Raw genomic sequence first — 22,515 nt, 5'->3', positions numbered from 1 at the left:
TATTTCCACTATATCCATTCTTTGGCATCTTTAGAATTTGTAGTTGTCACTTACCCAATTCATCACTCGTCTCCTGGCTTAACTTCTTTAAGCAATAAAAATCCTGGTGAATTACTAAATCCCCTCTCTTTCTGGTCCCCACAACTCCCATGCCTCGCTGTCCTTGATCCACATCCAATGAGTTCAGTTCCTCACCACTTGCTTACTAGTGTCATACCAAGGTTGCCAGTCAATTATGGAGAACATTTTTCTAAATTGGCACTAAACCTGGCTGGACCTTAAGTGTGAATCTGCAGTTATTGAACATATTTTTGGTTACCCCATTTCCTGTTGCCCATAGAGTTATTACTATCCTCTGGACCTGTTTCCCTTTTGCCTAGCATATGGCCTTTTCCCTTTCCTAGAAAATTTATTTTTTATAAAATAAAGAAGTGATACTAATGAAATATGTCACTTTTATTATTAGTTTTTTAATCAACAAGTATGTGGTAAAATATTAAGCGATAGAAAAAAGAACTCTCCAGAAAAGCGCTGTTCTTTCCCCAGGCTGGCCAGTGTTAGGTTTCTTGTGGTCCTCTCAAATACATTTTATGCATATGTAAGCATAAATGTGTATATAATTCTTCTTCACCTAGTGTCACTTCCTTTATAACATGCTGCACTCCAGACATTTGCTTAGAGCTCTCCACCATGCCATAGGAATTAAAGCCTCTATGGCTTCACACTTGATATTCTCATGGAATGCCCTGCCTTGTCATCTTCCTCATGACATCTTTTCCTTGGGAAATCCATCACCATAATACCCTCACTGCTGAGCACATCACCTAGCATATAGGAAGCACTCAAATGTTAGGTGATATCATTTTAAAGTGATTATTTGTAGAGGAGTGGTATTTTCTAGCTTCACTTCATCACTGGCAAAATTTAACCATTTTTTAAAATTAAGTGGCTCCTCTTAGGGTTGTAGAGAATAATAGTTAAGAATTTTCCAAAAGGTTTACATGAAATATGGGAAAAATTCCAAGAGATTATTTTGTGCAATTTAGGTAGAAAAAGAGTATGAAAAAACGGAGTAAAGGAGAATTCTGGAAAACAATGTATACCTTATCTGACTGAAAAGAGGTCCCAATTTAGGATATATTTCTGAATTCTGAGTCAATCAGATTGAATCCCCAGCTATGCTTTGCCCCTGGATTTTCTGATGGGATTTCAAAATTCTTTCATCAAATAGAAAACTTTACCTTTTTCTGTTACCATTATAATCAGTACTTTACAAATCCTTACCAGTAAACATGTTAGAAAATAAGAGATAATGTTGTATTTTGTATCTGTATCTCTATATTTAAAGGGGCTTTCTTGTAAATATATAAATAGAACTTGTTTTTTTAAAAAAAATATTCCTAGGTTAGCAAGCTAACAATGGCAGCTCTGGAATAGCTACTTAGGAACCTGGGGGTAATTTGGTTGGAAGTGAGGGCAATGAATCTTACTCAAAGTTACTTTTGGATAGGAAACATACTGTTTTTACTTTTTCAGGGTGGTTTTGAGAGGCTAATGACTTCAAAGTTCTAGTTACCCTTTAGAGCTACCCTGTAGCTCTAAATTAAGTCATAAAATCTATTCTTCAGGTCAGTTCTGATTTCCTTTTGTGTGCTATACCAATATCTTACAGAAATTTATGTACTAAAATTGTAATCAAACTCTCTAGAGCAGGAAGAAAAGTTCTGGGGCATTATAACCTAGGAAATAGTTATCTGGACTTGCTTGTGTTGTTTACAGCACAGCTATAAAATAACATATTTCTTCTCTTTCTAATTTTTTGTTATTATAGCTGGAAAGAAATATTCATGAGATAGGCCTAGTAAGTGTGCTTCTCACATGTAGGTTCAGGGTATACATTTAAAATTCATGTCTTCAGGATGCATCTGTGCTATGACTAATGACTTTATTAATAATGAAAGCCATGGGTCACTTTGGTTGCAAAGCAAATTAAAGAGTAGAGCACCTTTGGGACTTCTGTCCATGAATGTCAAGGGCAAGAGCAGCATCTGCTATAGTGAGATCTTCTCCCTACATAACGGACATCAAGACACCTGATTCCCAGAAGTACGTGCTAACTCTACTTATGACACTGCATGAAATATCCTACCCTCTAAGGACTTCTTATTTTAGGTCAATAAATATACTCACAGATGAAATATGACAGACAGTAATTAAATATGTTTGGCAACAATAAACAAATAGAATTTTCTAGCCAAAGAGGTAAAACATGATAAACAAAGAAAAAAGTAAAAACTGCTTGAAATCATTTTATTTTCTGAAAAGCAGTTTTTTTTGACATGTATATTTAAATCTATGTTATTTGGACAGAAATCTAATCCTAGAAAAATGCAATCTGCAGCCATTTCTTATTTATTAGACATAGCTTTCTTTAATAGTTGGAGTATTCAATTTTTCTATTTTCTAAGGGGGACTGAAGGGTCTTTTCCCCACTTCTATTCTCTGCTACCTTGTTTTACCATCCAGAGGCATCCAAATGAATAAGCATAAAACACAATTAGTATCCAGTTCCTTTTAACGTCCGTACCAATCAATTTCACCTTTTCTTTGAAACCTCTGACTTCTTGCCTACCTATGTTTGCCCTTGCTTTCCTCTGGGTTTTTTCATCATTTATTTTTTTCATTGGATGGAACAATTTAAGTAAACAATGTGTTCATTTGAAAAAGCAGAATATTGCAATAATAAAAGACAATTGTAAAACATTTGAGAGTTCAAGGTGTCAGAGAAAAGTTTTATTAATAAAAGTGATTTCATTCAGGTGAAGTTGAAATAAAGTAGACAAACTGCAAAATCGTTTTCAACTCTGTATGGAGAATATTCTTGTCCCCCCCTCCCTACCTCCGTTCATTGTTTTCACTGCCCTCCCAAGCCACCACCTTGAATATAAGAGATTTGATAGAGATGCAAAGCCAAAAAGATTGGGCATCTCTTTCTTGGCTTGTCATTTACTTGCTATTTATGACTATGCTTCAGTTTTTATAGTTGTCAAATATACAGACCTTTGTCGTGGTCCCAATTAGCGTACTCTATTTGCTCCTTAGCAGCCACACAAGTTATGCGGCGGCATAAAAAAGAGAACTTTGAATCAGAAGACCTAAGTTTGCTCATATTAATCTCCTCACATATTAGTAATATGACTCTGGACAAGTTATTTATGCAAGAATGATAATGTAAGGACTGAAGGGGATAATACATGTGAAATTCGAGGCACATACTAGGTAGGTACCCAATACATGGTAGTTTCCTCTGCATACAATGATTTCAAATTTCCAAAATTTTATTAGTGTCATTTGTTGGTAGCAGAACTGTGGGTGCTTAAATTGAGATATACAATCCATGTGACCTGAAATTCCCTTTTAAAGTGTCTGATGCCATGCAAAGTTGTATGACCATTGACAGAAACTAATCCAGAACATTTCATTATGCCCACAGACCCCTATATGCATTAAGCAGTCACTCTTTATTCCTCTGCTGCCTGACACCATCCAGCCCCTGGCAACCACTAATCTGTTTTCTGTCTCTATGGGTGTACTTATTCTAAATATTTCATAATAGTATGTGACCTTTTGTGTCTGGCTTCTTTCACTTAACACAGTGTTTCTGAGGTTTATTTGTGTTGTAGCAATCTGTACTTCATTCCTTATGGCTGGGTAATATTCCATTGTATGGATATACCGCCTTTGATCCAGCCTTTCATCAACTGATGGACATTTGAATTGTTTCCACTTTTTTATTTTTATGAATAATGCTACTAAAAACATTCATATATAAGTTATATGGACATATGCTTCATTTCTTTTGGGTAAATACTTAGGAGTGGAATTCTTGGGTTATATGTAACTGTATATTTTTGGAGGGACTACTAACTTGTTTTCCATAGCTGCTTTACCATTTTACATTCCTGTCACCAATATATAAGGATTCTAATTTATCTACATCATCACCTACTTCTTACTTTTTTTTTTTAAATTATAGCCATCCTAGTGGATATGAAGTAGTATCTTATTGTGGTTTTGATTTGCATTTTTGTAAGGACTGATAATATTGAGCATCTATTTATATGCTTGCTGGCTATTTTGTATACCTTCCTTGGAAAAAAGTCTATTCAAATCCTTTAGCTATTTTAAAAATTGAGTTATTTGTCTTTTTATTGTTGAGTTATAAGAATTCTCTCCTGCAGAATGTTCCATGAGCACTTGAGAAAAATGTTTATTCTGATGTTGTTTTCTGTAGATATCTAGTAGATCTAGTTGGCTTATAATGTTCAACTTTTCTTTTTGCATATTGATCTGATAACTAGTTTTTTATCTATTATTGAGGGTATAATACTAAAGTGTTTATTATTTTCAAATTGTCTATTTCTCCCTCAATTCTGTTCTTTTTTACTTGATGTATTTTGGGGCTCTGTTGTTGGGTGTATATATGTTTATAATTGTCATTCTTGATAGCTGACCCTTTTCTAATTTTTAAATGTCCTCCTTTGTGTCAGTTAATAATTTAAAATCTATTGTTTTGTCTGATTTTAGTATTGCTACTGTAGCGTTCTTTTGGTTAGTGTTTACATGTAGACCATCTTTCCATCTTTTACTTTTAACCTGTTTGTGACTTTGCATCTAAAGTTTATCTCTTGTAGACATCCTATATTTCTAAAAAATTAAATCTGACAGTTTCTTCCATTTTGGGGGAGTGTTTAATCCTTTTACTTTTAATAATTTCTGGTAAGATACGATTTTTGTCTGCCATTCGCTACTTGTTTTTTATCTTATATTTTGTTCCTCTCTTTCTTCATAATGCCTTCTTTAAAATATTTTACATTGCACCATTTTAATTCCCTTGCTTCTGTTGGTAAACTTTTTGAAGTTATTTTCATGATGGCTTCCTTGGGCATTACAATGAACATATTACCTTATAACAATGCAGTTTAGATTATTACTGTAGTTCAACATTGTACAGAACTTTGTTCTTAAATAGCTTTGTTCCCTCTCCTTTTGTGCCATTATTGTCATCTATATTTCATCTTTATATAGCACTAGTCTATCAACATGGTATTATAGTTATTGTTTAATGCAGTTGTCTTTTAAATCAGATAGATGAAGGAAAGAGTTAGAAATAAAATTATATTTGTACTGCCTTTTATATTTACTTATATAATTACCTTCATGGAGTTTATTTCTTCATGTGGATTCAAATTACTATCTAGTGTTCTTTTATGTCAGTCTGAAAGATTCTCTTTAGTATTGCTTGTAGGATAGGCTTACTAGTGACAAATTACATTCCCCTCCCCCCCTTTTTTTTAAATCTGGGAACTCTTAATTTCTCTTTTGTGTTTTGAGAATAGTTTTGTCATATAGAACTCTTGGTTTATAGTGTCTTTCAGCACTTGGAATGTATCATCTCATACCTTTGGCCTCTAAGGCTTCCATGTGAGATCAGCTTTTAATCAATTTGAGGATCCCTTGTACATGATAAATCACTTTTTTTCAGCTTTCAATATTCTCCCTTTGTCTTTCAACAGTTCACTTATGGTGTAGAGCTTTTTGAGTTTGTACTACTTGATGTTGATTGAGTTCTTGGATGTGTAAATTAATGTTTTTCATCAAATTTGAGAAGCTTTAGGTCATTATCTCTTCAAATAATTTTTCTGCCTCTTTGTGTCCTCTTCTATTGGAACATTCATTATGCAAATAGTGGTTTGTTCCATAGTGTCCCACAGGTGTCTCAGGCTCTGTTCACTTTTTTTTTCTTCATTCTGTTTTCATCTTTTCCTCAGGTTGGAAATTTTTATTTGATATATTTTAAAGCTGATTTTTTATTCTGCCAGTGCTTCTCTTCTCATATGAGATTTTCATGTTTAATACCTCATAGCCGTTAATTTCTATTGTAGTAAAATACTACTTTTTATTTCAAACACTTTGGTACTGTTTTAATGTTATGACAAATGTGTTTCTTTGGTAGTTCAAGAAAACAGTAAAAAAAGAAAATGCACAAATGAGTTGCAATTGTTGGTTTTTTTTTTTTAGTGGAAATGTACTCAAGCTAGCATGTAAGAATGAATACAATTTTATTAGTAGTAGTGTTGGATATACTTTTAAAAATATCAACATGCAAAAAGGAGAAAAAAAATGGTGCAGGAGTAGGGGACCCTATTCCAACTGGTCCCCTGAATTGAGCTGGATATCTACCAGACCGCTCTGAACATCCACAAAATCAGTCTGAGATGTAAAAAGATATATCTGGATCTCTACAAACAGAATATCACAGGTGGTTGGTTTCAAGGTATGAAGCAGGGAGCTGTGATTCCTCGGGCACATATCAGAAGATAAACAGAAGGGGGAAAGAACCTACACCACTGGTGAATGATAGCCTCCTGTGCTGGGGACAGGGCACAGACTCGCAGACTGGTAGTGGTGGGGAAAGGAATTTAGGGCAGTCCCCCAGATCGAAACCTGGAGTGGTGGGGCCATGCATGCGAATGGGGGGTGGCTGGCAGTTTTAGAAGCACAAAGGGTAGAAACGAGGCAAGGACTGGGAGCCCTGCTGAGGGGCACACAACCCGGATGCTGCAGTTTGTAGCAGCACAGACAGAAATGGAGATAATGTGGCCTGGAGAGCTTACTGAAGAACAGACTGCGATCTCTCTGTTCTGAGGCAGAGGGTTGGAAATGGTTTCTTCTGCTCTGACTCTCAGAAGAGATGTGGAAAGGCGCCAGGGAAAGCCACCAAAGAACAAAAGCCCCCCAAAAACCGGTTCTCACTGAGCGTCCCCCCCCAGGGGTCCAGGACAACTCTGCCCAAACAGGATTGCCTGAGTAACAGGGTTGTGGCAGGCCCTTTCCCCCAGAAGACAGGCTGGGAGAACAAGAGGCCAGCAACCCTAAGGATCCTACAAAACAGGTGCATCTTGCTTGGGCTGTGGTAAATAATTTGGACTCTGTACATTCCCTCAACCACTGCACAACAGAATGACTAGGTGGAGGAAACCCCCCAAATAGGAAAGACTCAGAGATAATGACTTCTGCCACAGATTTACAAATGGATACAGATATAACCAAGATGTCAGAAATGGACTTCAGGGCAACAGTTATGAATGATAGCTAGAACGGAGAAATCAATTAATGTCAATATAGAGTCTCTAAGGGCAGAAATGAAAGCTGAACTGGCAGAACATAAAAATGCTATCAAGGAGATCCAATCTAATCTAGGTAATCTAACAGCTAGGGTAAGCGAGGCAGAAGAACGAATTAGTGATCTAGAAGACCAATTGATAGAAAAGAAGGAAAAAGTGAAGGCCAGGTAGAAACAACTCAAAATTCATGAAAACAGAATCAGAGAAAAAAGTGACATCATGAAACATTCCAATGTCAGAATTATTGGGATCCCTGAGGGGGTGGAGACACAGAAGGACACTATATCATTCTTAAAGGGTCTATCCAAAGATCTAACAATTGTAAATATCTATGCCCCCAACATGGGAGCAGCCATCTACATAAGCCAACTGTAAACCAAAATAAAAAGTCATATTGATAATAATACGTTAATTGTAGGAGACCTCAATACTCCACTCTCAAAAATAGACAGATCATCTAAGTAGAAAATCAACAAGGAAACAAGAGCTTTGAATCACACCCTGGCCCAGATGGACCTCATAGATATATACAGAACATTCCACCCTAAAACAAAAAAATACTCATGCTTCTCGAGTGCACATGGAACTTTCTCCAGAATAGACCACATACTGGGTCACAAATCAGGTCTCAACCGATACCAAAAGATTGGGATTATTCCCTGCATATTCTCAGACCACAATGCTTTAAAACTGGAACTCAGTCACAAGACAAAAATTGGAAGAAATTCAAACACTTGGAAGCTAAAGACCACTCTGCTCAAGAATGTTTGGGTCAACCAGGAAATCAAAGAAGAACTTAAACAATTCATGGAAACCAATGAGAACGAAAACACATCAGTCCAAAACCTATGGGATACTGCAAAGGCAGTCCTAAGGGGGAAATACATAGCCATCGAAGCCTCACTCAAAAAAATAGAAAAATCCCAAATTCACCAACTAACTCTACACCTTAAAGAACTAGAGAAAAAGCAAAAAACGATGCCTAAGCCACACAATAGAGGAGAAATAATTAAGATTAGAGCAGAGATAAATGAAATAGAAACCAGAAATATAGTAGAGCAGGTCAACGAACTAGAAGCTGGTTCTTTGAAAGAATTATAAGATCGATAAACCACTGGCCAGACTTATACAAAAGAAAAGAGAAAGGACCCAAATTAATAAAATTATGAATGAAAGGGGAAAGATCACGACTAACACCAAGGTGATAGAAACAATTATTAGAAATTATTATCAAAAACGATATGTCAATAAATTAGGCAACCTGGAAGAAATGGATGCTTTCCTGGAAACCTATAAACTACCAAAACTGAAACAGGAAGAAATTGACAACCTAAATAGGCCAATAACCAGTAACGAGATTGAAGCAGTGAACAGAAACCTCCCAAAAAGAGTCCAGGGCCTGATGGATTCCCTGGGGAATTCTACCAAACATTCAAAGAAGAAATAATACCTATTCTACTGAAGCTGTTTCAAAAAATAGAAACAGAAAGAAAACTTCCAAACTCATTCTCTGAGGCCAGCATTACCTTAATCCCCAAACCAGGCAAAGACCCCATCAAAAAGGAGAATTTCAGACTGATATCCCTGATGAATATGGGTTCCAAAATCCTCAACAAAATCCTAGCTAATAGGATCCAGCGATACATTAAAAGGATCACCCACCACGACCAACTGGGATTTATCCCCGGGATGCAAGGGTGGTTCAGTATTCGCAACGAATTAATGTGATCGGACACATTAATAAGTGGAGAGAGAAGAACCATATGGTCCTCTCAATCGATGCAGAAAAAGCATTTGACAAAATACAGCATCCTTTCCTGATTAAAACTCTTCAGAGTATAGGGATAGAGGGAACATTCCTCAAGTTCATAAAATCCATCTATGAAAAACCCACAGCAGATATCATCCTTAATGGGGAAAAGCTGAGAGCCTCTCCCTTAAGATCAGGAACACATCAAGGATGCCCACTCTCGCCACTATTGTTCAACATAGTAGTAGAAGTCCAACCACAACAATCAGAGAACAAAAAGAAATAGAACGTATTTAAATTGGCAAATAAGAAGTCAACCTCTCTCTCTTCACAGATGACATGATACTTTATGTGGAAAGTCCAAAAGACTCTACCCCCAAATTACTAGAACTCATACAGCAATTCAATAATGTGGCAGGATACAAAATCAATGCACAGAAATCAGTTTCTTTCTTATACACTAACAACGCAACAGTAGAAAGAGAAATGAGAGAATCGATTCCATTTACAATAACACTAAAAACCATAAGATACCCCAGAATAAACCTAATCAAAGAGGTAAGTGATGTATACTCATGAAAGAGATTGAAGAAGACACAAAAAGACGGGGAAACATTCCATGCTCATGGATCTGAAGAATAAACTTTGTTACAATGTCTATGCTGCCCAGAGCAATCTATACCTTCAATGGCATCCCGATCAAAATTCCAATGACATTTTTCAAAGTGCTGGAACAAACAATCCTAAAATTTGTATGGAATCAGAAAAGACCCCCAATTGCCAAGGAAAGGTTGAAAAAGAAAAACAAAGCTGGGGGCATCACGTTGCCCAGTTTCAAGCTATATTACAAAGCCATGATGACCAAGACAGCATGGTCCTGGCACAAAAACAGACATAAAGACCAGTGGAACAGAATAGAGAGCCTAGATATGGACTCTCAACTCTATGGTCAACTAATCTTTGACAAAGCAGGAAAAAAAATGCAATGGACAAAAGTCTCCTCAATAAATGGTGCTGGGAAAATTGGACAGCTATATACAGAAGAATGAAACTCAACCATTCTCTAACACCATACACAAGGATAAACTCAAAATGGATAAGACCTCAATGTGAGACAGGAATCCATGAAAACCTTAGAGGAGAACATAGGCAGTAACCTCTTCGACATCGTCCACAGCAACTTCTTTCAAGATACATCTCCAAAGGCAAGTGAAACAAAAGAGAAAATGAAATTTGGGGACTTCATCAAGATAAAAAACTTCTGCACAGCAAAGGAAACAGTCAACCAAACAGAGAGGCAACTCACAGAATGGGAGAAGATATTTGCAAATGACCCTAGAGAGAAAAGGCTGATATCCAAGATCTAAAAAGAACTTCTCAAACTCAACACCCATAAAACAAATAATCAAGTCAAAAGATGGGTGGAAGACATGAACAGACACTTTTCAAAAGAAGACATACAAATGGCTGATAGACACATGAAAAAACGTTCATCATCATTAGCTATCAGGGAAATTCAAATCAAAACCACATTGAGATACCACCTTACACCAGTTAGAATGGCAAAAATTGACAAGGCAAGAAACAACAAATGTTGGCGAGGTTGTGGAGAAAGGGGAACCCTCTTACACTGTTGGTGTGAATGCAAGTTGGTACAGCCACTTTGGAAAACAATGTGGAGGTTCCTCAAAAAATTAAAAATAGAGCTATCCTACTACCCAGGAATTGTACTACTGAGTATTTACCCCAAAGACACAGATGTAGTGAAAAGAAGGGCCATATGCACCCCAATGTTCATAGCAGCAATGTCCGCAATAGCCAAACTGTGGAAAGAGCCGAGATGTCCTTCAACAGATGAATGGATAAAGAAGATGTGGTCCATATATACAATGGAATATTACTCAGCCATCAGAAAGGATGAATACCCAACTTTTACATCCACATGGATGGGACTGGAGGAGATGATGCTAAGTGAAATAAGTCAAGCAGAGAAAGTCAATTATCATATGGTTTCACTTATTTGTGGAACATAAGGAATAGCATGGAGGACATTAGGAGAAGGAAGGGAAAAATGAAGAGGGGAAATTGGAGGCGTAGATGAACCATGAGAGACTATGAAGTCTGAGAAACAACCTGATGGTTTTAGAGGGGAGGGAGGTGGGGGATGGGTTAGCCTGGTGATGGGTATTAAGGAGGGCACATACTGCATGGAGCACTGGGTACTATACGAAAACAATGAATCATGGAACACTACACCAGAAACTAATGATGTCCTCTATGGGGACTAACATAACATAATAAAATAAAATTTAAAAAATTACAAAAGAATGAGAAAGGGCAGAGCAAGATGGCGGAGGAGTAGGAGAACTGGATTTCGTCTGGTCTCAGGAATTCAGCTGGATAGCGATCAAACCTTTCTGAACACCTACGAACTCAACAGGAGATTGAAGAAAAGAATAGCAACAACGATCTGAACAGAAATGCGACCACTTACTAGAAGGTAGGACCTGCGGAGAAGTGAATCCGAGGTGATATTTGGGAGGATAGACGGCGGGGGAGGGGACCTCCATCAGCCACTTCTGGCAAGTGATAGAGCCGCGGAGCACAAAATCAGAAATCTTAGAAGTCGGCTCTGCTGAGGGAAGTCGCTCCAGTGGCTAAGCGGGGGTGGAACCCTCGTGGGACAGTGTGGTCTCAGGACCCTTAGGGTCACAGAAAGACCAGGGCACCTGAGTGCGGCAGAGCTCCCAGGTATCAGAGAGGGGAAGCCGGCTGCAGAGACGGAGCCGAGGTGCGGGCTCTCAGCTCGGAGTTGCCATAAACTGTGATCCGCGGCCCAGTCGGGCCACTGCTCCTCCAGCAGGGACCCAACAAGCGGCAGAGCCGGGGAGGAGACTCCCCTTCCTCCCCCAGGAGGAGCGGCGCGGGAACGCACCACAGGGATCTGCTGGGTTTGGAGACTCCACACGGGGTCGGGTGCCAGAGATAGACACCTCGGTCACAGGCCTGGTGAGCACGGAGTGCGGCCGGAGACTGGGGAGATGGGAGGGACTGACTGCTTTTCTCCGGGGCACACTGAGGAGCGGGGCCCCGAGTTCTCGGCTCCTCCGGGCAGAGATTGGGAGGCCACCATTTTCACTCTCATCCTCCAAAGCTGTACCAAGAGCTTGCAGGGAACCAAATCTCCCGAAAGCAAACCCGAGCAGATTGCTTAGCCGAGACTGGCAAAGGCAGAGCAACTCCACCTCTGGCAAAGACATTTGGGAACCACGACAACAGGCCCCTCCCCCAGAAGATCAGCAAGAACAACCAGCCAAAACCAAGTTTACCCATCAAGGAGAACAGGAGAACTCCAGCACTAGGGGAATACTGAACATAGAATTCATGGCTTTTTTTTACCATGATTCATTAGTTTTTCAAAGTTAATATTTTTAACTGGTTATTTTTTTGAATTTTTCTTTTTCCCTTTTTCAACCAACATCTTATCAATCCCTTTTTTAAAAAAACATTTTTATTTTTCATTTATAGAGTCATATTCTATCCCTTCATAGTAGTTACCCTTATTTTTGGCATATATATGTAAGTTGTTCTCTCTTTAAAATTTTGAGATACAGTTTCTTCTAAAGGATCAAAATCTACCCTAAATCACTAGTCTATGGCTTAGTTCTAGTCTCCTGCCTTATCACATTCTCTCCCTTTTTTCTATTCTTTTTTTTTAAGTCTTCTTCTTTCTTTTTCAAACAACTTCTCATCTTAACAATTCCTTTTATAAAATCTTTTATAATTTTCATCTTTACAGTCATCTTCCATCCCTTCATTGTATCAACCCTTATTTTGTACATATATAAGTCTTTCTTTCTTTAAAAGTTTAGGAGGCACTTTCTTCTAACAGACCAAAATACACCCAAAATCTAGTGTGTGGCACTAATCTATGCACAAGCCTGATCATATTTGATCATACTCTGTTTTATTTTTGTTTTGTTCTGTTTTTCTTTGTTTTTGTCTTTTTCTTTTTTTTCGCTTTATTTTTCTTTCTTTTCCACTGGTTTCAGGTCTTTTCTGATTTGTTTAGAGTATATTTGCTGGGGACGTTGTTAACCTGTTAGCATTTTGTTCTCTCATTCATCTATTCTCCGCTGGACAAAATGACAAGATGAAAAAAATGACCTCAACAAAAAGAACAAGAGGTAGTACCATCTACCAGGGACCTACTCAGTATGGACATTAGTACAATGTCAGACCTAGAGTTCAGAATCATGATTTTAAAGATACTAGCTGGGCTTGAAGAAAGCACAGAAGTTATTAGAGACACCCTTCCTGCACAAATCAAAGAACTAAAATCTAACCAAGTTGAAATCAAAAAGGCTAGTAATGAGGTGCAATTAAAAATGGGGGCACTAACTGCTAGGATAAATGAGGCAGAAGAGAGAATCAGTGATATAGAAGACCAAATGATGGATGATAAAGAAGCTGAGAAAAAGAGAGAGAAACAACTACTGGATCACAAGGTCAGAATTCCAGAAGTAAGCGATACGATAAGACGAAACAACATTAGAATAATTGGGATCCCAGAAGAAGAGGAAAGACAGAGAGGGGCAGAAGGTATATTGGAGCAAATTATAGCAGAGAACATCCTTAATGTGGGGAAGGAAACAGGCATCAAAATCCAGGAGGCACAGAGAACCCCTCTCAAAATCAATAAAAATAGGTCAACACCCTGACATTGAATAATAAAACTTACGAGTCTCAAAGACAAAGAGAAAATCCTGAAAGCAGCTCAGGAGAAGAGATATGTAACCTATAATGGTAGAAACATTAGATTGGCAACAGACCTCTCCACAGACACCTGGCAGGCCAGAAAGGACTGGCATGATATATTCAGAGCACTAAACGAGAAAAATTTGCAGCCAAGAATACTATATCCAGCTAGGCTGTCATTGAAAATAGAAGGAGAGATAAGAAGCTTCCAGGACAAACAAAAACTAAAGGAATTTGCAAACACAAAACCAGCCCTAAAAGAAATATTGAAAGGGGTCCTCTAAGCAAAGAGAGAGCCTAAAAGCAGCATAGACCAGAAAGGAACACAGACAATATACAGTAACAGTCACCTTACAGGCAATACAATGGCACTAAATTCATATCTTTCAATAGTTACCCTGAATGTAAATGGGCTCAATGCCCCAATCAAAAGACACAGGCTATCAGATTGGATTAAAAATCAAGACCCATCGATATGCTGTCTGCAAGAGACTCATTTTAGACCCAAAGACACCCCCAGATTGAAAGTGAGGGGGTGGAAAACCATTTACCATGCTAATGGACACCAAAAGAAAGCTGGGATGGCAATCCTTATATCAGACAAATTAGATTTTAAAACAAAGACTGTAATAAGAGATGAGGAAGGACACTATATCCTACTTAAAGGATCTATCCAACAAGAAGATCTAACAACTGTAAATATCTATGCCCCTAACATGGGAGCAGCCAATTATATAAGGCAATTAATAACAAAAGCAGAAACACATTGACAACAATACAATAATAGCAGGGAACTTTAACGCCCCTCTGACTGAAATGGACAGATCATCTAAGCAAAAGATCAACAAGGAAATAAAGACTTTAAATGACACCCTGGACCAAATGGACTTCACAGACATATTCAAAACATTCCATCACAAAGCAACAGAATACACATTCTTCTCTAGTGCCCATGGAACATTCTCCAGAATAGATCACATCCTAGGTCACAAATCAGGTCTCAACCAGTACCAAAAGATTGGGATTATTCCCTGCATTTTTTCAGATCACAATGCTTTGAAACTAGACCTCAATCACAGGAGGAAAGTCAGAAAGAACTCAAATACATGGAGGCTAAAGAGCATCCTACTAAAGAATGAATGGGTCAACCAGGAAATTAAAGAAGAATTAAAAAAATTCATGGAAACCAATGAAAATGAAAACACAACTGTTCAAAATCTTTGGAATACAGCAAAGGCAGTCCTGAGAGGTAAGTATATAGCAATACAAGCCTTTCTCAAGAAACAAGAAAGGTCTCAAATACACAACCTAGCTCTACACCTAAAGGAGTTAGAGACAAAACAGCAAATAAAGCCTAAACCCAGCAGGAGAAAAGAAATAATAAAGATCAGAGCAGAAATCAATGAACTAGAAACCAAAAGAACAGTACAACAGTTCGACAATACTAGGAGCTGGATCTTTGAAAGAATTAACAAGATAGATAAACCCCTGGCCAGACTTACCAAGAAGCAAAGAGAAATGACCCAAATCAACAGAAACATGAATGAAAGAGGAGAGATCACAACCAACACCAAAGAACTACAAACAATTATAAGAACATATTATGAGCAACTCTATGCCAGCAAATTAGATAACCTGGAAGAAATGGGTGCATTCCTAGAGATGTATCAACTACCAAATATGAACCAGGAAGAAGTAGAAAACATGAACAGACTGATAACCACAAAGGAAATTGAAGTAGTCATCAAAAATCTCCCAACAAACAAAGGTCCAGGGCCAGATGGCTTCCCAGGGGAATTCTACCAAACATTTCAAGAAGAATTAATACCTATTCTCCTGAAACTGTTCCAAAAAATAGAAATGGAAGGAAAACTTCCAAACTCATTTTATGAGGCCACCATTACCTTGATCCCAAAACCAGACAAAGACCCCATCAAAAAGGAGAATTACAGACCAATATCCTTGATGAACATGGATGCAAAAATTCTCACCAAAATACTAGCCAATAGGATCCAACAGTACATTAAAAGGATTATTCACCACGACAAAGTTGGATTTATCCCTGGGCTGCAAGGTTGGTTCAACATCCGCAAATCAATCAATGTGATACAATACATTAACAAAAGAAAGAACAAGAATCATATGATCCTCTCAATAGATGCAGAAAAAGCATATGACAAAGTACAGCATCCTTTCTTGATCAAAACTCTTCAGAATATAGGGATAGAGGGTACATACCTCAATATCATAAAAGTCATCTATGAAAAACCTACAGTGAATATCATTCTCAACGGGGAGAAGCTGAGATCTTTCCCCCTAAGGTCAGGAACGGAGCATAGATGTACACTATCACCACTGGTATCCAACATAATATTAGAAGTCCTAGCCACAGCAATCAAACAACAAAAAGAAATCAAAGGCATCCAAATCGGCAAAGAGAAAGTCAAACTCTCACTGTTTGCAGATGATTTGATACTTTATTGGAAAACCCAAAAGACTCCACCTCAAAACTGCTAGAACTCATACAGGAATTCAGTCAAGTGGCAGGATATAAAATCAATGCACATTGATCAGTGGCATTCCTATACACCACCAACAAGACAGAAGAGAGACAAATTAAGGAGTCGATCCCATTTACAATTGCACCCAAAACCATGATACCTAAGAATGAATTAACCAAAGAGGCAAAGATCTGTACTCAGAAGACTATAAAATACTCATGAAAGAAATTGAGGAAGACACAAAGAAATGGAAAAATGTTCCATGCTCATGGATTGGAAGAACAAACATTGTGAAGATGTCAATGCTGCCTAGTGCAATCTACACATTCAATGCAATCCCCATCAAAATACCATCCACCTTTTTCAAAGAAATGGAACAAATAATCCTAAAATTTGTATGGAACCAGAAGAGACCCCAAATAGCCAGAGGAATATTGAAAAAGAGAAGCAAAGCTGGCGGCATCACAATTCTGGACTTCCAGTGCTATTACAAAGCTGTCATCATCAAAACAGTATGGTACTGGCACAAGACAGAAACATAGATCAATGGAACAGAATTGAGAGCCCAGAAATGGACCCTCAACTCTATGGTCAACTCAACTTTGATAAAGCAGGAAAGAATGTCCAAGGGCAAAAAGACAGTCTCTTCAACAAATGGTGTTGGGAATATTGGACAGCCACATGCAGAAGAATGAAACTGGACCATTTCCTTACACCACACACAAAAATAGACTTCAAATGGTTGAAAGACCTAAACGTGAGACAGGAGTCCATCAAAATCCTAAAGGAGAACACAGGTAGCAACCTCCTCGACCTCAGCTGTAGAAACCTCTTCCTAGAAACATCACCAAAGGCAAGGGAAGCAAGGGCAAAAATGAGCTATTGGGATTTCATCAAGATAAAAAGCTTTTGCACGGCAAAAGAAACAGTCAACAAAACCAAAAGACAATAGACTGAATAGGAGAAATTATTTGCAAATGACATATCAGATAAAGGGCTAGTATCCAAAATCTATAAAGAACTTCTCAAACTCAACACCCAAAGAACAAATAATCCAATCAAGAAATGGGCAGAAGACAGGAACAGACATTTTTCTAAAGAAGACATCCAAATGGCCAACAGACACATGAAAAAGTGCTCAACATCGCTCGGCATCAGGGAAATCCAAATCAAAACCTCAATAAGATACCACCTCACACCCGTCAGAATGGCTAAATTTAATGACAGATGTCGGCGGGGATGCAGAGAAAGGGGAACCCTCCTACCCTGTTGTTGGGAATGCAAGCTGGTGCAACCACTCTGGACAACAGTATGGAGGTTCCTCAAACAGTTGAAAATAGAGCTACCATACGATCCAGCAATTGCACTACTGGGTATTTACCCCAAAGATACAAATGTAGGGATCCGAAGGGGTATGTGTACCCCGATGTTTATAGCAGCAATGTCCACAATAGCCAAACTGTGGAAAGAGCCAAGATGTCCATCGACAGATGAATGGATAAAGAAGAGGTGGTATATATACACAATGGAATATTATGCAACCATCAAATGAATGAGATCTTGCCATTTGCAATGACATAGATGGAACTGGAAGGTGTTATGCTGAGTGAAATAAGTCAATCAGAGAAAGACATGTATCATATGACCTCAATGATATGAGGAATTCTTAATCTTAGGAAACAAACTGAGGGTTGCTGGAGTGGTGGGGGGGTGGGAGGGATGGGTTGGCTGGGTGATAGACATTGGGGAGGTTATGTGCTAGGGTGAGTTCTGTGAATTGTGCAAGACTGTTGAATCACAGATCTGAACTTCTGAAACAAATATTGCAATATATGTTAAGAAAAAAAAAGAAGATAGCAGGAGGAGAAGAATGAAGGGGAGTAAATCGGAGGGGGAGAGGAACCATGAGAGACGATGGACTCTGAAAAACAAACTGAGGTTTCTAGAGGGGAGGGGGTTGGGGGATGTGTTAGCCTGTTGATGGGTATTAAAGAGGGCACATTCTGCGTGGAGCACTGGGCGTTATGCAGAAACAATGAATCATGGAACACTACATCAAAAACTAATGATGTAATGTATGGTGATTAACATAACAATAAAAAATTTTTTAAAAATTACAAAAGAATGAAATGAGACCATTTTCTTACACCATACACAAAAATAAGTTTAAAATGGATTAAAGTCCTAAATGTGAGAAGGAAACCATCAAAATCCTAGAAGAGAATACAGGTAGTAACCTCTTTGACATTGGCTATAACAACTTCTTACTAGATATGTCTCCTGAGGCAAGGGAAACAAAAACAGAAATAAACTATCAGGAATACATCAAAATAAAACCTCCTGCACAGTGAAGGAAACAATCAAGAAAACTAAATGGCAAACTACTGAATGGGAGAATATTTGCAAATGACATATCTGATAAAGAGTTACTATTCAAAATGTATGAAGAGCATATAAAACTATAAAATTCAACACCCCAAAAACAAAAAAATCCAGTTTAAAAATGGACAGAAGGGGCACCTGGGTGGCTCAGTTGGTTAAGCGTCTGCCTTCAGCTCAGGTCATGATCCCAGGGTCCTGGGATCAAGCCCTGTGTCGGGCTTCCTGCTCAGCGGGGAGTCTGCTTCTCCCTCTCCATGCTGCTCCCCCTGCTTGTACACTCTCTCTGTCAAATAAATGAATAAAATCTTAAAAAAAATAAAAATGGATAGAAGACATGTATAGACATTTTTCCAAAGAAGACATCCAGATAGCTAACAGACACAAGAAAAGACACTCAACATCACTCATTATCAGGGAAATACAAATCAAAACTACAATGAGATATCACCTACCAGTCAGATGGCTAAAACTAACAACACAGGAAACAACACGTTATTGGTAAGGATGCAGAGAAAAGGGAACCTCCTGGTACTGTTGGTGGGAATGCAAACTGGTGCAGCTACTCTGGGAAACAGTATGGAGAGTCCTCAAAAAGTTAAAAATAGAACTGCCCTATGATCCAGCAATTGTACTACTAGGTATTTACCCAAAGGATGCAAAAATACTAATTTGAAGGGATACATGCACCCTGATGTTTATAGCAGCATTATCAACAGTAGCCAAATTACAGAAAGAGCCCAAATGTCCACCAACTGATGAATGGATAAAGAAGATGTGCTCTCTCTCTCTCTCTCTCTCTCTCGTGTGTGTGTGTGTGTGTGTGTGTGTGTCTGTGTGTGTGTGAGATGGAATATTACTCAGCCATAATAAAGAATGAGATCTTGCCATTTGCAATGATGTGGATGGAATTAGAAAGTATTATGCTAAGCAAAATAAGTTTGAGAAAGAGAAATACCATATAATTTCACCCATATGAGGAATTTAAGAAACAAGACAAATTAAGAGAGGAAAGAAGAGAGGAAAACCAAGAAATAGACTCTTAACTATGGGAAACAAACTGATGGTTACTGTAGGGGAGGTGGGTGGCAGGATGGGTTAAATAGGTGATGGGTATTAAGGAGGGCACTTGTGATGAGCACCAGGTGTTGTATGTAACTGATGAATCACTGAATTCTGTACCTGAAGATAATATTACACTACATGTTAACTGGAATTTAAATAAAAAATTAAAAAATTAAACATCAGATAGCAAATAATGTTTATTACTAAATTTGGAAATTTGGTTTTTGCTCACATGCCATGTGTGAATTCTGGATGTATAATGTCTGTCATAAATTCTAATTCCAAAAGAAGTGAATGATAGAAGGCAATACGAGTCTAATAAGTTCACAGTAAATGCAAAACAACATATTCTACAGGCAGCAGTGGTGAAAGAAGCATATTTCATTCCTTTCATCCAGAGATGATGAATCTTTTCCATATCATTTTTATAGTTTACTTGTGATTTCTCTCTTTACAATTGTATCACTTTCTACATTGTTATGTAGGTATCTATGTACATCTCTTATCTTTAAAGTTGGCCTTGGAATTCATTGTGAGCTGGAATGATCTATTATTTATCTTTGCATCCCATCACTTACAATACACCACTCAAACAGGGCACCAGAAGATGGTGAGTTTTACATAAAAATCAATTCTCAGTGTTGCTTTTTTGTTTGCTTATTTATCAATTCATGCTTACTCTGCCTTGGGGAGGAGGATATACAGGTAGAACAAATACTGCTTTATTTCATTTAGACCTTTCCAAATATATATGATTTAATACTACATTTGATCTTAGCCAAAAGGCTGAGAAGCGATATGTATGATTTAATACTAGACACCCTGTGTTATAGACTTACAATTACTTTTAACTTGTTTTTGACCAAAGTTAATTCACTTTAACTTCCTGACAGCTTAAATTTGCTTCCAGCAAGCTTTTCAGATACTGTAACCCCTGCCCCCATTCCAATTATCCCTTTATTTTCTCCATTTTTAATAAATATTAAAATTTAGAGTAAATGATTTTCCTAAGCAACAATTTTAGTAAGTCTGATGTTTCAATAAATATTTTGTAACTTTTGTGTGTCTGGTGGGAAAACCAAATGTTTTAGTTAGTAAAATGAACTGTGTCTATTTTTCTGTTGGCTAACTTTCATGAAAAAATTTGGGAACCAGAAGAGGAGAGGAAAGATGGCGGAGGAGTAGGGGACCCTATCTCAACTGGTCCCCAGAATTCAGCTGGATATCTACCAGACCACTCTGAGCACCCACAAAACCAGCCTGAGATGTAAGAAGATCTGGATCTCTACAAACAGAATATCGTAGGTGGTTGGTTTTGAGGTACAAAGCGGAGAGCCATGATTCTGTGGGCAGATATCGGAGGATAAACGGCAGCGGTAGAGTGCCTGGCCGTGGGGATCCTACACCGCCGGTGAGCGACAGCCTCGTGCACTGGGGACGGGGCACAGACTCGCAGACCAGTAGTGGCAGGGCAAGGACTTTAGGGGGCAGCCCCAGGGATGGAAACCCGGAGTGGCGGGGTCGTGCGTGTGATCTGGGGGCAGCTGGCGGTTTTAGAAGCACAAAGGGCAGAGACGTGCTCCGACCTGGTGGCAGGACTGGGGGCACTGCAGAGGGGCACACAACCCAGGACGCTGCAGTTTATAGCGGCACGGACAGAAATGGAGACAGTGTGGCCTGGAGAGTTCACTGAAGAACAGACTGTGGTCTCGCTGCTCTGAGGCAGAGGGTTGGAAATGGTCTCTTCTGCTCTGACTTGGGAAGAGATGCGGAAAGCCACCAGGGAAAGCTGCCAGAGAACAAAAGCCCCCCAAACTGATTCCCGCTGAGCCCATCCCTTGCCACAGGGGGGTAGGGCAACTCCACCCAAACAGGGTTGCCTGAGTAACAGTGCGGCAGGCCCCTCCCCCAGAAGACAGCCTGGGAAAACAAGAGGCCAGCAATCCTAAGGTCCCAAGAAAACAGGTACATCTTGCTTGGGTTCTGGTCAATAATTTGGATTCTATACATTCCCTCAACCACCCATCAACAGAATGACTAGAAGGAGGAACCCCCAAAATAGAAAAGACTCAGAGATTATGGCTTATGCCACAGATTTACAAATGGATGCAGATATAACCAAGATGTCAGAGATGGAATTTGGGCTAGCAATTGTGAAGACAATGGCTAGAATGGAGAAATCAATGGCAACATAGAGTCTCTAAGGGCAGAAATGAAAACTGAATTGGCAGAACTTAAAAATGCTATCAATGAGATCTAATCCACTCTATATAATCTAACAGCTAGGGTAAGTGAGGCAGAAGAATGAATAAGCAACCTGGTAGACAATATAATAGATAAAAAAGGAAAAGAGGAGGTCAGGGAAAAGTAACTCAGAATCCATGAAAATAGAATCAGAGAAATAAGTGACACCATGAAGCGTTCCAATGTCAGAATAATTGGAATCCCGGAGGGAGTGGAGAGAGAGAGAGGACTAGAAGATGTATTTGAGCAAATCGTAGCTGAGAACTTCCCTAATCTGGGGAATGAAACAAACATTTGCGTCCTAGAGGCAGAGAGGACCCCTCCCAAGATGAAGGAAAACAGGCCAACACCCCAGCATGTAATAGTAAAACTTGCAAATCTTAGAACCAAGGAAACCATCTTAAGGGCAGTTAGGGGGAAGAGATTCCTTACGTACAGAGGGAGGAACATCAGAAAAATGTCAGACCTATCCACAGAGACCTGGCAAGCCAGAAAGGCCTGGCAAGACATATTCAGGGTACTAAATGAGAAGAACATGCAGCCAAGAATACTTTATCTGGCAAGGCTATCATTCAGAATGGATGGAGAGATGCAGAGCTTCCACAACCGACAGAAACTGAAAGAATATGTG

At 38.7% G+C, this 22,515-nt stretch overlaps 1 protein-coding gene across 1 annotated transcript in view; it reads left to right on the top strand.

Annotated features, from left to right (window-relative positions):
* AKAIN1 (A-kinase anchor inhibitor 1) overlaps positions 1-18,792 on the top strand; it is a 235,161-nt gene extending 216,369 nt beyond the window's left edge. Inside the window, exon 3 of the transcript XR_012380076.1 lies at positions 18,757-18,792. The gene's annotated coding sequence lies outside the window, so the exon portion shown is untranslated. The remainder of the gene's footprint in view (positions 1-18,756) is intronic.
* Positions 18,793-22,515: the final 3,723 nt, after the last annotated feature.

This window comes from Callorhinus ursinus, unplaced genomic scaffold (genome assembly GCF_003265705.2).
Source record: "Callorhinus ursinus isolate GAN/ISIS: 27379988/994484 unplaced genomic scaffold, GSC_fseal_2.0 scaffold11, whole genome shotgun sequence".
NCBI classification, from domain to species: Eukaryota; Metazoa; Chordata; class Mammalia; order Carnivora; family Otariidae; genus Callorhinus; species Callorhinus ursinus.
This window is presented reverse-complemented; position numbering and strand designations above follow the sequence as displayed.